Here is a 13,166-nt window from a genome sequence, read left to right on the forward strand (position 1 = left end):
CACTGTCATCTTGGAGCCACTTTCCTGAGGAGACAGAGGTGGCAAATAAAAATATACGTTGCCTGATTAAATTAGAATTGCAGGTAAACAATGAATAGGTTTTTAGTAGAAGTATATCCCACGGCATATTTGGGGCAAACTTATACTTAAAATTTCTTTATTATTCTGAAATTCACATTTAACGGAGCACTTTTTCTGGCACCTCACCTGCCACGCTGCTCCTGTATGGGTCTGCATCATGGCTTTCCAGCCCGACCCCTGACTCCTCTTAAGGCCTGGCATGGGCTGTACCCGCTCTCCCACTGGAAGCTGGCCCTCCTGCTCACCTCCAGACAGAGGCCTCCGCCCCCTTCTCCAATCAATGAGTCCCTAACGAGCCCCGAGCCCCCAGGACCAGCAACTGTCTGCGGCGGGGCCAGGCCTCACCTCCAGGGCAAGGCCTTCCCAGGCCACCCAGTTCTTGGGGGACCGCGCTCTGCTCCTCCCGCCAAGAGGCAACCCGCACGCTGCCATCACTGCCTCCTGTCCACCTGCAGGGCCTGACCGGGGCCTCGGCAGCTGCATGAGCCTGGGGACCCCAGAGCCAGCGGCCCCAGCCAGACCAGAGCAGTGCCCTGCCCCGGGGGGAGGGCGGGCAGTGCCCCGGAGCGGCCGGCAGGAGCGCCATCTGGCCGCGGGCCGGGCACCAGTGCTCCACGGAAAAATCGTGAGCGGGCCCTTCCCTCCTCGGGGCGAGAGGAGCGGGTGTTTGGAGCGCCTCCCAGACAGGAGGGCGGGAGGAATGTAGGTCAACGCCTGGCAGCCGGAAAGAGTGATGTCATCGCTCCTGGGGTGGGGGTGGGGGCAATGAGAGAGAGAGAGAGAGAGAGAGAGAGAGAGGCAGGTGCTGGAGCCCAGCAGGGAGGAGGGCCCCCGGGGCTGGCTCCCCTCCAAGGTCAAACCCGCCAGGATTTCGGGACATTCACAGGGACCCCTTGGCCATGGGGCACACAGTGGGGGGCTCAGGGAGAGCCCAGGGCCCTGGTGGTTCTCGGTGCTGTGTCCTCTCTGCCTGGCGTCCCCCCACTTGGCTGCTGCTCCGACTGTTATTACACGCAGGCGAACAGAGAGGACTTGCGTGTTCCCGACACCCGAAGCCTGGAGCTGTTGGGGACAAGAGACTATTTTGAAGCAATCGTGGTGTCTGCCCATTTCTCTGCCAGATAGAGCCTGTGCCTTTGGGTAAAGACGGTTCTGTTTTCTGGGAGACATGTCAGTGGGCTGCACGGTTTAGAGGGAAGCTCGCCCCAAGCCTGTGCTGACACGTGTTGGATGTGGACGGACGTGTTGGCACAAGAGGGTGGACACACGCTGTGCAGGACCAGGGAGAAGGTGACAGCTCCAGGGGCACTCAGGGGCTCACGGCTTCAGGGCTGGGCTCTGCATGCCAAGGAGGGAGGATGTGGCCTTGGGAGGGGGCTGGGGCTCCCTGGAAGAGTCCGGGGCAGAGGTATCCCCTCCCAGCCAGCGGGTGCCATGGAAATGGCTGGGTCTCAGGGTGCTGCTGGCCAAAGGTCACCTGTGAAGTGTCCTTTCTCCCCACAAAGGGAACACCATGGCCTGGGGGCCATAGACCTTTCTTGGGGGGAAGATGAAGGGAGAGACTGTGCTTGGCTGGGGCACACCGGCGTGGAGGGATGGGCGGCCGTTCCAGAAGCAAGCAATGGTGGGAGGAAAGCTTACAGCTCCTGCTGGATCAAGAGGTGATGAGGGACCAGAGGGACACACTAGGGACAGTGGGAAGGGGAACCCAGTAAAATGCTGGACTTTTCCAGTGAATTAGTGGCAGGGGGTGGGGCTGGGTCTGGAAGGGAGGGAGGAGGGCTCCTGGGCGCAGGGGCCACAGGAGGCGGGAGCCTCAGGGCAGAGCGGCAGGGAGGGCTCCGGCTTCCTGGGGTAATGTGGATGAATGCCGGCTGCCGCTCCTCCTGGAACGCAGTCAGGCTGGCAATTGAGTTCATTGGCCAAATCAAATTTGGGCTTCTGTGCGAAGTCCTTTTATATTAAGTGCTTTAACGTACATCACCTCCTCCAGACTATTGATAAATCCCATTACCCATTACAGAGCCAGAGGCAGCCTCCCAGCCACCGGGTGAGGCTGGTGGAAGGGAGTGTGTGGCTTGTGGACGACACAGCGGGGACAGTCAGGGAGGGCCTGGAAAGGCCACCTCGCCCCCCAGCCTGGCCAGGCCGTTTACTAAGCCAGATTTGTGTCCTCCCACCGTGAAGGGAGGGCCAGGCCCGGGTGGTCGGGTGATCAGGGCTGCTGGGTACCGAGGATGGCAGGGAGCAGCAATAGGGTGGGCGTCAGCAAGCCCGGCCGGCTTTGCCTCCCTGCCTCAGAGCTCCCTTCTGCTCTGCAAGTTGCTCTGATGGAGAGCGCGTTTGCTCATGGATGAATGAGTGAGAGAATTCAAGAAAGGTACAACGTGCCCAGCTGGCTCCCACTCCCAGCCTCACGGGGTGACGAGCCAGACCCCACGCAGCTCCGCGCCTGGGGCGGGGCGGGGGCGGGGCTTCGGATGTGTCCACGCGGGGCCGGGGAAACTGGGGCCGAGCAGTGGGGCCGCCACACTCCATGAAGGCCCGAGCGGGGCATGGAGGGGTGGCTGCCCAGGTCTCCAGCCTTCGGGAGCCTGAGAGAGAGGCCGCCTGAGCCAAGCCCGAGCGAGGAGGAACCGGCCAGACGGGAGGGCGGAGATGGCCGGGTTGTGCTCCAGGCAGAAGGAACAGTGTGAGTCAGAGGGACCAACATCAGGGCCCCAGGTCTGTGAGGACCCAAAAGCCCAGGCTGCCGAAGGAGGGGGGCAAAGCTTGTGGGCCGTGGGAGCAGAGCCGCAGGGGCCGGACTTGATAGGGGGTCGGGAAGCCACGAAGGGGAAGGGACCCAGCTGTACTTGTGTTTGGGAAAAAACCCTCTGCACGGAAGGGGCAACACTATACAGAGAAGCCAGACATCTTCCCAGATGAAATCCTGGCGCTGGTGGTGTCGCTCTCTGAGGGGCAGGGGGGTGACCGGAGTCCATGTAAGAAACCTGCTCAGGCCGGGAGTGGGGTGTGTAGGGGTGTGTAGGGCTGGGTAGGCATCTAGAGGGAGGGCACGGCCCCGCAGAGTGGAAAGAGGCCTCCGGGATCCCAAGCTCAGAATGGGCAACTCTGAATGGGGGGAAGCCCCAAGACTCCCCAAGTCCCAGACAGCCGAGCCAAGGCCCCTTGGGGACCCAGGGTTCCCACTGAGGCCTCAGGGCGTCCTACAGCCCAGAGCCTGGGTCTGTGAGCAGCAGGTGTGCCATGCTTCAGGGGTGAGGAGTTCAGCGAGGGCGGGTGCTTGGGCAAGCGGGCTTCTGCCTGTGGGGGTGGGGTGGGGCAGGACACACCCCCGGGTGTGGGGGGCGTGGCACGGTGCAGGGCAGGGAGCAGCTGTGACTCGAGCCCATGCTTGATGCTGGGCGACGTGCTCCGAGTCTTCGGGATGACCCCTCCGCCCCCACCCCACTCACTCCGCTGCGGAGGCCGAGGCCTGAGAACACACTCAGACGGATCCCCCCCTCAGCCCCGACTCTCACCGCCCCTCCGCGGCCTGCCTGCCGGTTCCATGCCCACGCCTCCAAGTCTCACGGGTCACAAAACTGGGGGCTGGGCTCACAGCCTGCTGGGGCCTGGGCCTGGGGTTCGTCCGTGGGGTGCCGCCAGGCTGTGGGGACCGCACCGGAGGGGAGATGAGACCCAGAGGATCCCCCCCTAACCCCCAATGAGGGCCGCACATCTGGAGTGAGTTTTGCGTTCAGGTGAGTGAAAACAAGACTCCTTGTTTTCAAGTTACTCTTTTGCAACAAGGGCGCCTACTTCTTGCTCACCTGCGGCGTGGGGCCTTGAGCTAACCGGCAGGTGCGGGGGGAGCCTCCCAACAGCCGGATCCAAGCGGGGGAGACTTGCCTTGGGCCAGAACCTCGCAGAGGAGAGAGTCAGATGCAAACGTAGGCTTCCCTTGGGCTCCGAGAGCCTGGTCACCACAGAGGGACCTCTTGGAGCCTCTGGGCGGGTGGGGGGTGGGTCTGGGGCGCGGGCATGGCCATCCTTGGTTGCCAGAAATATTAGAAGTCAGGTTTCTAACCCAAATATTGCATCTGTCAGTGGCGTACGTGTGCCTTTCCCCCTTACATGTGCTGCAAGGTCCCCCTCCGTCCCCCCTCCCACCTGCCAGCCCCCTCCCCCTTTCCTGCACCTCGTCCGTTGGCTCTTCCCACACTGGGGCACCTCCCCCATTCGCAGGAAGGACTCTCTTCCCCGTGTCTCCCCACCGGCTCCCTTTCAGGACCACACTTCTTAAAGGTCTTCACAGCACCCCGGTTTTACCCCTCCTTCACCTTCTTTCAAGTTCTTGGGCAACCCCAAGACAGCTTCTGTCCCCCGACTCCACCCCATCTGCTCTTGGGGATGTCACCTTTGATGTCCCTGTTGCTGAATCCCCACACCCGCCTTGCCCTCCTCCCTCTGGAACCCCGGCGGCATGGCACACACTCCTGCTTGGCTTTGGGCTCTGTCCCTCTGGCCACTCTCCCCTCCCGGCTGCCCGTGCTCCGTGTCCGGCCTTCCCTGTCCAGCCTCTCTGGGCTCCATCCCAGCCGGACGCTCTTCCCGTCTCCCCACTCGGGGTTCTCGAAGGCTCCCATGGAGTCGGAATCTCTCGAAGCCCCAGAGGCCCCACGGCTCGGTCTGGGCTGCACTCCAGATGGAGGGCTCCAGGGCGGCCCAGAGCCACAGGTCCCCCTTCCCCGTGCACAGCCCTCTAGAAAACCGGGCAGCAGTGTCTTATAAATTCCAACATACACTCATCACAGGCACCGTGATCCCACGCCTGGGCATTTACTCAAGGGAAGTGAAGACTAGGTTCACCCAGAGACCTTTGCATGAATGTTCACAGCAGCTTTACTCAGGATCGTCGCAAACTGGAAGCAGTTGAAATACCCAACAACGGCTGAATGAGCACAGGAATAGAGGTACGGACGGCACACAGTGGGACGGCACCCAGCACACAGTGGGATGCCATCCAGCAACAAAACAGCCAGTTCCTCAAAGGCACTGTGCTGAGAGAAAGAGGCCACCCACGCCCCGCATGACCACACCTATAGGACATTTTCAGGAAGACAACTGTCCGACCAGAGAGCACATCTGTGTTTATTGGGGGTGGGGCAGCTACAACAGGGAGCCAGAGGCAGTTTCATGGCACATGGACGTGTCCTGCCACCACAGGGTCGTGGCAGTCACCTGAATCTGTGCAGGTGTTAAAATTCATAGAACTATGCCCCAAAGGTATGATTTTTACTGTACAATAAAATAAAAAGTAAAATGTAAAAATGTAAAATCAACCTCCTCTGGAAATGTCCCTCCCAGCTGTGCACATGTGACCAGGTAAAATCTCCATCTATCCAGGGTCTCACACCAGAATCCTGGGAGTCCCCTGGAAGCTTCCTGCTCCCCGTCCCCACCAGGCACACGATTAGCCACTGCCAAAGCCCCCCCATCCCTAGACGGCCCCCAGCTCCCTCCTCCACTGCTGGAACCTGTACGGGCCAGTGTCAGCCTTGGAAGAACCTGCCTAGTTTCCCTGCCACTCCTTGGTCCCTTCCCAACTCAAATGTCGAAGCATCAGAAATCAGATGACGTCACTTCCTAGCATCCTGCAAGAGCTCTCCAGGAACTTAGAATAAAACCAACTCCCTCCCACCGCTGCGGGGCCGGCAGGATCCAGCCACGTCCCCTCTGCTCTTGTCCTAGGGCACTCACACAATCTAGCCACGTCACACGAAGTTCTTAGAAGGGACCATGCGTGCGAAAGCAGGGCCTTTGCACCTGCTATACTCTTGCCGGCAACGTCTCTCTCCCACCTGCTCCCACTCGCCCTTCATGAGGTTCTAACTCCTGCTGCATGAAGTTATATGCAAGCCGGGTCTTTGCAGATATGACTAAGACATAAGGTAAGGTGATACGGAGTAGGGTGACCCTAATCCAACGGGGCTGTTGTCCTTCCAAGAAAAGCTCCAGTGAGCACGCCAGGCTGGGACAGGCAGCCGGGAGGAGACAGAGGCTGGGACCAGAGGGACGCAGCGACAGCCATCTGGGCCAGCGGTCGCTGGCTGCCTCCGAAGCTGGCAGGGAGGCACGGACTGGTTCTCCTCTACACCTTTCAGAGCATGGGTGGCCCTGCCCACCCCTTGATTTCAGATTTCACGCCTCCAGAGCTGCAAGGCAATACGTTTTGGTTTTTTTAAGCCCATCTGGTTTGTGGTACTTGGTTCTGGTGGCCTTAGGACACAAATAAAAGTGTGCATTAAAAATATCTGTGGGGGGCGCCTGGGTGGCTCAGTGGATTAAGCCGCTGCCTTCGGCTCGGGTCATGATCCCAGGGTCCTGGGATCGAGCCCCGCATCGGGCTCTCTGCTCTGTGGGAAACCTGCTTCCTCCTCTCTCTCTGCCTGCCTCTCGCCAACTTCTGATCTCTGTCTGTCAAATAAGTAAATGAAATAAATCTTTAAAAAATATATATATATATATCTGTGGAATGAATGAATACGATAGTGAGAGAACTCTCAGGAAATCCTTCTCCTTCAGCAAGAGAAAGGGGGGCACGGTTCTCCTGGCACTGTCGGGGGTCCACTCCCAACCCACCCCACATCTTGTGTGACTCGTTCGAACCGGGAGCCCTTCCTGCCCCCTGTACTGATGGAGGGCGCCACATCTGGGCGGGGAACAGGGGAGCTGCCCTGGGCAAGGGAACCCCCCATGCAGTTCCCCAAGAACCCCTGTTCTCCCCAGTTCTCAGCGGACAGACAACTCTGTCTTAATTGTGCACATCTGCTCTTTGGTGGGGAGGACGGCTCAGGAAGCTCAGCAGATCCAGCTAAGGAGACATGACGGACCCCTAACGAAATCCCCGTCCCCAGTGAGCGGAATTTGTATATGTCAGTTTAAAAAAAAAAAACAACCAGCACCCGAAGATGACGCTCCAAATACTCGGGATCACAGGCCCCCTTTGAGGACGGCCTAGAACCTGGGGCCCGACTGGCAGGCTGACCACCCACACCGCACACGATACCCAGCAAGTCCTTCAGGGGTCCTGGCTCCCAAAGCCCGCGTGACCCTCCGGAAAACACACAGCTCGGCGGGGGAGGGCCCCCGGGATGCCCCCCACCACCTGGCGTTTCCCGGGCACGATGCCGGCCTCGGTGCTTCCAGATGCTCCCCAGGGTCCAGCCACAGCCCCAAACCCTCTTCCTGGTTCCCCTCACTTACACCCCATGGTCGCTGTCTCCATTTTACCAAGGTGGGAAAGGAGGCCTGGACAGCTGGTGTCACCTGCCCCGGGACACAGCTCGGGCGGGATCCGCCCCAGACCGTCTGACATGGAAGCCATCCACCCACCTGTTCCTCCTTCTGCTTCACCCCCCCCCCCAGGTTTCTATGTAATTATGTTTTTAAATCATCTCTACACCCAACATCGGGGCTTGAACTCCTGACCCCGAGATCAAGAATTTTCTTTCTTTTTCTTTTAATTGAGGCAAAATATACATAACATAAAATTTACCATTTTCCCACTTTTAGGTGGTTCAGGGGTATTAAGTACATTCACGTGACTGGACGAGTGTCCCTGCTGTCCGCTTCCAGAATATTCGCATCATCCCAAACCGAAACTCTGCCCCTGCTCCACGGTAACTCTGCGCCCCCGCCTTTCCCAAGCCTTTATGTTACGTTCTATTGCTCTGATCCTGACTTCTCCAGGCACCACATCTGAGCAGAGGGAGACGGCTGCTGTCCTTCTCGCGTCCGGCTTATCTCACTCAATCTCGGGTCCCCGGGGCTCCCCCACGTTGTAGCAGGTTCAGAACCCCCCCCCCCCGCCCCCGTCTTCCCTGCTTTCTCAGTCATACCTAGGAGTGAAACTGCTCTGCCTCGAGCGGGGTCCCAGCATCTACAGGAATTCACACATTCCCTGCAAAAAGGCCCCGGGGAAGAGTCTAGAAGGAGGGCCAGGCACGCAGGTTGGGGGGGAAGGCGCCGCTCTCTGATGCACCCCCCGCCCTCACCGACTGTCCTCTCCACTCACACCCAGAGCAGAAACCTTCCCTCTGAGGTTTCTATTCTCATCCTGAGTTCCGTCCGTCTCCAGTTACCGGGTGATCAATAGGGACAGGACGTTTGTGGAAGAAGACCAGAAAGCGAGACGTGGGGAGGAGGGGGAGGGGACAAGACCAGGGGCGTGTCCACCGGCCCAGGGACTCAGAGCAGAAACTGGCGAAGCCGGGAGGCTCCGCCAGTCCGGGGTCAGACGTGCCCGTCGGGGCCCAGCACTGTGTCTGGGACAGAGAATGTCTCCCCCCGCTCCAAGCTCCTCCTGGGTAAAAAGGCAGTGAGGACCCAAGGCCTGTAATCTAACACTCGCTGAATTTCTAAGTGGTATCTATAAGCTCCTGCTCACTTAATCAACATTAATTATCATTGTATGGAACAGGTGCACAGGACCTTAATGTGACCCACCGAGCTCTCTCCATCATCTCCCACAAACACCACGCTGCTGGGCTTGAATACCTCCAGGAACAGGGAACTCACTCCTCCTTCTCTGTCCCCAGTGATAAAGGCCTAGCTGGCCTGGTTCCCTGGAGCCTCCAAGAATTTTCTGAGCAGGGGAATTTGCCCCTGGTCAGGGCTTAGGGCTGAGAACTGGATGACCTCCGTCTACTCTCTGTTCTAGACCCAGAGTAGGCGGGACTGGCAACACCGTTTTGCTGGTCTGCCTGCGCCACAGCCCCTGGGTGCCCACCCTGCTGGGGGCCTGCTGAATCCTATTAGTACAGAGGCTCTGCTGTCACAGCTGGGACAGAACAGGGACATCTCAGCACGTGAGGGGCGCATGGTCAGCTCAGAAACTGCCCTGGGCCACCAGTGTTTTTTGTTGTACCTGCAGGGTTTTCAAAAATAATTTTGAAGTGCCAAAATTTTAAGAATCAAGAGATCTGGGGTACCTGGGTGGCTCAGTCATTAGGTGTCTGCCTTTGGCTCGGGTCATGATCTCAGGGTCCTGGGATCAAGCCCCATGCGGGGCTCCCTGCTCAGCAGGAAGCCTGCTTCTCCCTCTCCACACTCCCCCTGCTTATGTTGCATAAATCTTAAAAAAAAACCCAAAACCAAGAGACCTTACATAGATACCTGCTACCTGCCTTCTCTTGTAACCTCAGAAGACCTGGCAATATTTGGTCTCTTGTTCTGTGAAGGGCCTGCTCTCCCCATTTCTCCACAGACTGCACTCTTCCCTGTTGTCTCTACGGGTCTGCATCACCCAGGGATGTTGTCCTCCGGGCCCCTGTAGACACATAGGCTTGCCACCGCACTAACCCAAGAACGCACGCTTCCCTGCATCTTTTCTGAGCTCCGGTTTCTGGGGATGGATGTAGCCGTGGACTCCCACCCAGGCTGCGCTGGCTCCCAACACCTCCCTCCCTTACCTCTCCTGCCACCTAGGGAGGAAGGGGACGCTGGATCAGCTCTGTGCACACACCGGCTCACTGAATCCTCATCAGGAGCTGGTGAGGGAGTTACTGAATTTCCATTTTGCAGATAAGAACACTGAGGCCCAGTTGGATTAAGGAGATCGAGCTCATCAGTGATGGTGCCCTGCCTCTCCAGCTCACTTGATGGTTTTCTGGACCTTGCTCCAAACTACAGGATCCGAGGCTCGTCGCGGTGGATCTGGGGAACGCGTCATCTTAGCTCTCCTGTGGGGTGCCGGCCGGGTCTGGGCCTTGCTGTGCTGGCCACTTGGGGCGGAGGTGCGGGTTCTGTCTCTGCTCCAAGGACAGTAAAGGGATGATCAAGCGCCTCCCCACCCAGATGTCACCCTGGATCTGCTGCGCAGTTAAACCCTGATGCTCTCAGGTTCCACACCCGAGCTTCCCCGTGTGCGGAAGAGAAAAGAGCTCCCTGCCCCCTCCGGACTTCCTGGAACGGGAATGAGTAAGAGGTAGGACCCACCCCCCTTTCCCTCTATCCCAGACCAGAGTGGGCAGGATGGGCAAGGCTGTTTTGCAGGGGCCTGCAGGGAGGCCGGGAGGCAGGGAGGCAAGGCCAGTGGGGGCAGAGGCCTCAAGGTGCTGAAGCCTCTCCCCTCACCCCTGCTCTGTACTTGTGCCTCATTCCACAGGTCCCTGGGCTTTCTCCAGCTGCTTTGCTCAGTGAGATGGCCCTATACAGAGATGTACTTGAGCTTGGCCATGCCTGGGTTGAGTCTTAGCTGTCTGGTGTTTAGTTTAGCTGTGTGATTTCCTTATACTCCCTGACCTCAGCCTCTGTGTCTGAAAACAGGAGGTAGAGGGGAGTGCTGTCTCTATAGCGAAAGCTCTACAAGGTGGGGATCAGGTCCGGCTTACTCAATGTCACGTTCTCTGACTGTGGGATCTTAGCAATTCAATAACCCACTGGGGAGTCAAATGACTATTAATTTAATAAGAAAATGCCCATGCAGACCTTAGCTCGGAGCTCAGTGAGACTCAGTCAATGCGACTGTAGCAAATGCTCAGTAAGTATCAGCTACTTTTGTTGGCAGGCTATAGGGGGAGGCAGTCGGGCTGTGAGACTCAGGAAATCCCAGAACGGGTTCAGTCTGAGATCCCAGAACCCAAGAACCCCCAGGTCCCCCAGGTGCCCACTCAGAAACATCAAGGGCACCATCTGGGCGATTCCTCCATACGCCTTTGTGGCCCCATCTTGTCTCCCTGGCCCTCTCTGGCTTCCTGGCACTGCTGTGCTTTACCACCCGGAATTTAAAAAGGAAAAGCAGAGGAAGTTGCAGCCGTTTGCTGAACCATCTAACCAGACCTAATTAATCGATAAGCCAAGCTGCCACTTTCCTGCCAACCAGCCGCCTGAAGAGTACTTACTCCCTCAGTGAATTGATAGCCCTACTTTCGCCACCACTACGTCTGATCCCCGCCGCCCGCAGAGGCTGGGTGCCAAGGGGAGCTGGGAGCTGCTGAGCGGGGGCCGCCCTGCCATCCTGCCAGGGAGACGTGGTCTCCAGGTACCCAGTCCTCAAGTTACAAGTGGGAAACTGAGGCACAGAGAGGGGCACAGAGGGGTCGGGCTGGGACCTGCTCACCTGCCCTCGATCGCCCAGTGAGGTGGAAGGAGGGCCGTTGACCAGACTCCTGAAGAGGGGGGTCCTCCTGCAGCAGCTAAAGGCAGATCAGAAAGGCGACCACAATCCCCAGAAGGTGTGCCGCTCTGGTTCCCACCACCACGCTGCTAAGCCCGCTGGGACTGCGGGTGAAGAAAGGGTCTTATACCAGCCACTGCATCCCCCGGGCAGACAGAGGTCACGGAGAGGACCAGTGTCCCATAGCCTGGACACGGATCAGAGAGCTTCATCCTTGACCCCGAGCTTCCACAACAGTGGCCATTTGTCAGGTGGTTTCCAGAACATTCCTGATTTAACATATCCTGCCCCAAGTGGGGGAGGGTTAGAAGTCACAGGTGTCAGAACCACAGGACCCCGCATGTGCATCTGCCAGCCTTGACCCTGAACCATCTCATCAACCACTTGCCTTTGCCTTGCCTCCCGCCCCGTTATACACACACAGAATCCACAGGAAATAAAATGCAAACATGAGCTGAAAATGACAGCCCTACTCTGCAGGCAGGACCATCGTGATCGGTCAGCACACAAGCTCCCAGCCTCTGCCCCGAAGCCCTGATGCTCTTCCTGTGTCCAGACAGATTTCTTTCCAGTGCCTCCCCAAGATGTAGAAATTATGCACACGGGTGTATTATACATTTTACAGAAAAGGGGTTATACCGGACACACCATGCAACAAATTGCTTTTTCCTCTCATCAGCAATTCTATACCTGGGGTCTTTGGAGCCTGCTGTGGAAAGATGCCCCCAGTGTATGTTGTCCTAGTGGAGTTCTTGGTGGGACCCCTGCCCACATGGCCCAAGCCAAGCTCCCTATCCCAATTAAGCCCCACGTTAGCCTGTTTAACTGTCACCACCATCCCATGAGAAGGACATGGTTGTTATCATCCCCATTGTACAGACTGGGAAACTGGGCCACAGAACGGTCCTTGTCCGGGGCCTCACAGCTAGTGGCTGGCAGTGCCGGGAATCCAGCCAGGCTGTCTGGCTCCAGAACCATGCTCCCACCGGGCGCACCAGTGTTCTCAGACTAGAACACCCATCGGAATTCCCTGCACGGTTCACTAAAACACAGATTGCTGGTCCCACCCCAGAGGTTAGGATGCAGTAGGTCTGGTGTGGGGCCCGAGAATGTACATTTCTAGTAAGTTTTCAAGTACCGCTGAGGCTGCCTGTCCAAGAGTCAAACGAGGACAGCATCACACAGGGCTGCTCCCTATCACGGAGGCCTCGCTGACCCAGGGATGAGGCCTTCCCGAGCCTCTCCTGAGGGCAGACCAGGGTGTTAGGGAGCTGGCTCAGGGGCAGAGCTCTTGCCTCCACAGACCCGCACATTATCTGTTGAAGGAACAAATGACTCAGGTATCCTGCAATCACTTAATCATCTGCCACCTTTCCCGGGGAACAAAGGCTTTTTTTAATCTACATAGTTTTTTGCCTCCACCCAAAGTGGCCTGGAGATATATTCTTCTCCAAAGCTGTGAGTAAAGGATTAGCTCAGCAGGTGTGGGCTGTCCACACCCTGCATATGCCAAAGACAAGTTTGGCCCTTTATCAGCCTCCGTGAGGTCATCTCTGAGAGATTGGAATGTCTTGACTGGTCAGAGTGTCTTTGTTTACCTGGGGCTTTGGGACACATTAGTTAGTTTGATGTGATTTAGGGCAGGGGGCCTCTAGGTCAAAGGATTGAAGACCAAGGTCAACCATACAGGCACTCAGCCATGCCTACACGATCAATTCTCAACAAAACACCCCGGACACTAAGGCGTGGGCAAGCTTCCCTGGCTGGTGCTACGTCACACGTTATCATACATCATTGCTAGGAGGACTGACTACGGTCTGCAGGATTACACTGGGAGAGAAAACCGGAAGCTTGCACTGGTGTCTCCAGGAGCCACCCACGTACCATTTTGGGTTGCTGATTTTAATGTCTTTTCAGTGTG

The 13,166-nt window shown here is 57.7% G+C and overlaps 1 protein-coding gene across 3 annotated transcripts in view; it reads right to left on the reverse strand.

Moving 5' to 3' along the window:
* Positions 1-13,166, reverse strand: part of NTNG2 (netrin G2) — a 64,534-nt gene that overhangs the window by 20,868 nt on the left and 30,500 nt on the right. The gene's annotated exons all lie outside the window — the stretch shown is intronic.

Source organism: Neovison vison, chromosome 9, assembly GCF_020171115.1.
Source record: "Neovison vison isolate M4711 chromosome 9, ASM_NN_V1, whole genome shotgun sequence".
Lineage (NCBI taxonomy): Eukaryota > Metazoa > Chordata > Mammalia > Carnivora > Mustelidae > Neogale > Neogale vison.